Source organism: Grammomys surdaster, unplaced genomic scaffold (assembly GCF_004785775.1).
Source record: "Grammomys surdaster isolate TR1022 unplaced genomic scaffold, NIH_TR_1.0 126066, whole genome shotgun sequence".
Classification (NCBI taxonomy): Eukaryota; Metazoa; Chordata; class Mammalia; order Rodentia; family Muridae; genus Grammomys; species Grammomys surdaster.
In genome coordinates, this window is record NW_021620876.1 from 241,977 (window position 1) to 244,926 (window position 2,950).

Below are 2,950 nucleotides of genomic sequence, written 5' to 3' on the forward strand. Positions count from 1 at the left end.
GCTCTGATTTGTTAGGTTGCAAATCTTACTGAATTAGGAACCCAAGCTACTGTGATACAATCTCATCACAACCTAAAAATATTGGAAATGGATCTATTTCCTACAATAGTTAAATTCTAATACACCAAGAGTTAGAATTTACTCTGAATTCTATGGAAACAGTATAATACATATTTGATTATAGCCATATAATATTCATTTTGCCCACAGCAAATCAATTAACCTGACTTATTTAAATAGAACTTTATTATTCATGAAGGTTTGTTATTTTTATAAATTTTTTTTTTTTTTTGTAAATGGAAGGATTTTATTGTGTGATACCAGATAAGAAACCATATTTACATCTGCTAGCCACCCAGGAAACATGAGTCAGTACTACTGATTCACATATTCATTTTGAATTAAAGGAAGATTAATTTGATTGCATTTTCCAATATAATTTGCAATTAGAATTAGCATGTTCTCTTAAACTTCTGTATTGAACTACAAATAAGTAGGTATAGTTTATTCACTGGAACTAGATCTGATAAAGCTTACAAACTTTCCATTCATCTCCCTTCGCTGCTGTTACATCTGCCTCCCTCCATCACCACGCTGGATTCCTCTCATTGTCCATATCATTTCCAGGGGAATCTCGAAGCAAGTACGTCTGTGTCTTCCCTTGAAAGAATATGGACAAGCCCAACTCCAACTCCATTCTGTCCTCTTGAAATGTGTTTCATTTTGGCAAAATAAGTACTAGTAGGATTCGGAGAACCTAAATTCTGGTTTCCTTGCATCATAAACTACAGACAACTCCACTGTATGTTTTACACCCATTTTAACCATGACTTTGTATCTGCCTGGTCTCTTGTCATTTATCTTCACTGCTGTCCTGGAATTTACATAAGGCAGTTATACTTTTATAGAAATTCAATTTCAGAGAAGTCAAACTATACAGCCAAGAACCCACAGGTATAGCATGCCACAATGAGCCAAACTCATATTACCTCATCTGAGATTCTATTGCTGGAATGTGTCAGGCTCCAGAGTTTAAGTGAATGAATCAGTAACTTTCTAGGTCCCTTCAGGGATTTATTTTACACTTCTACTAGCTATTTTTTCTCCTAGAATGAAAATAAGGTATAAACATTTGGTTATCAAATTGGATCCTCCTATTTTTAGTTGTCCATTCTTATTTCTCTCATTTCTAAATTATTTGCTCAAACAGTCTTAAGTATTGCCTCTCAGAAAACTTTTCAAGTTACCTATTTCTATTTGTCAAGAGAGACAGCTAGCATGTCACAGACACCACTAATTCTTCTAAAAAGTGATTTCATATTTTAAACCAATTTAAAACATTTTTTAAAAAAAAACATAATTTTTTTTATTCTCTAGAGTAGTAATATATATTTTCCTTCCTTTGCACTTAGCTTCCTCTTTCTTCACTTGGGAAATACAGTCACCGTGTCTCCCTGCTGATTATCTGTCTCTAACACAATGCCAGTCCCACAGGAGTCAGGAGGGTTCTTGATTTCAATGTCGCCTCAAAGAACAAACCAATCTCAACTGGAAAGTGAAACTTAATACTGAATGATCTGAGTCACATGATCAATACTGCTGACATATACCCAGGAACTACACACACATAAATTTAAAAAAAAAATTATATGAACAATCCTGAAGAGGTCAAAGAGCTCTCAACATTATGGCCCTCGACTCACAGTAACTTGTATAATTTAATACATGAAAAACAAGGACACGGAGCTTGGGAGCAGACACAGGAAATTGTTTTGTGATTTTCTTCATTTTGATTGTATTGCTTTCCTGTCTTCAGGAGGAAAGACTTTGACTTCAAAAGTAACAAAATACTTGAGAAGAGAATTTACATCCTTCAGTTCTAAATGGTATTCTTGGGAGATTTTCTCAGCAGTCCATGTTTCTGGAGAGAGTTTATGGTTATTGAGAAGGGTCAATGCTTCCACAACAGTAATCTTGCCTTTGGGAATGTCCATGATATTCTTATTAAAGTGATTTCCTATCGGCAGTCTGAATTCCTTTGGTTCTTGCTGTTGTACAACATCTTTTACCCGCAAGGAAGGCACCGGATCTTTGGAATCGACATATACATCTCTTAGTAATGACAACAGCTTGTTATCTTTCCTAGAAACTTCTTCTTCGATTTCTGGATACTGACTCAGGTGCTCCTGCAGGAGGCCGCGGGTGGAACGGTGCTTGGGTGCCATGGAAGGCTTCCTCTTGCTGATCTCCCGCTCCGCTCGCTGTTCCACGTTGAAGTTCCTGAAGGCGCGGGTCACGCGAGCCCCCATCTCTACAACATGATGCCCTTATTTCACTACGCACGTGGGGAGACACCGGCGCGGGTGACCTCTGTGCTCGCGGACTATTTTTATAAATTTTGTGTGACATTTCAAGTCTACATAAGTCTTTTTGTGAGGGAGGTTAACTCTATTAAAATGTATCAAATCTCTAAGTTTTGATAGATATTTCAACTGATCATATTATATTGTTGGATATCTATAAAAAACACAAAAAAGCTAATAAATATTATAATTGACAGAAATACTTCAAATAATTTTTATTTACAGAATGATAGAAAAATTTTACTACAAGGAGCAATGTGATGAAGTGCTTGTTATGAATGATAGCTATATTCAGGTGCTAGTGGTTATACCTTAATATTTTAACAGTGTAACTAATGTGTCACAGACATTTACCTACACAACTAATGTACACCAATACATAAAGTCCTCACAAGAACCCATGGAGTCCAATTCACAGTCCCTGTTTGGTTTTCATAAAATTAAGTTAGGAATAGCAAATGTAAATAGTCTATGTAATTCTGTTCAGTTTTTTTATGTATCTAGGGAGAGATTTAAACTGTCAGGTACCAAAGTCTGCATAATAATCATATTTTAATACTTACATCTAAAATTGACAAGGAGATGGG

At 35.6% G+C, this 2,950-nt stretch overlaps 1 pseudogene; it reads right to left on the reverse strand.

Moving 5' to 3' along the window:
• Positions 1–287: 287 nt before the first annotated feature.
• On the reverse strand, positions 288–2,326 carry LOC114610954 (annotated as a pseudogene).
• Positions 2,327–2,950: the final 624 nt, after the last annotated feature.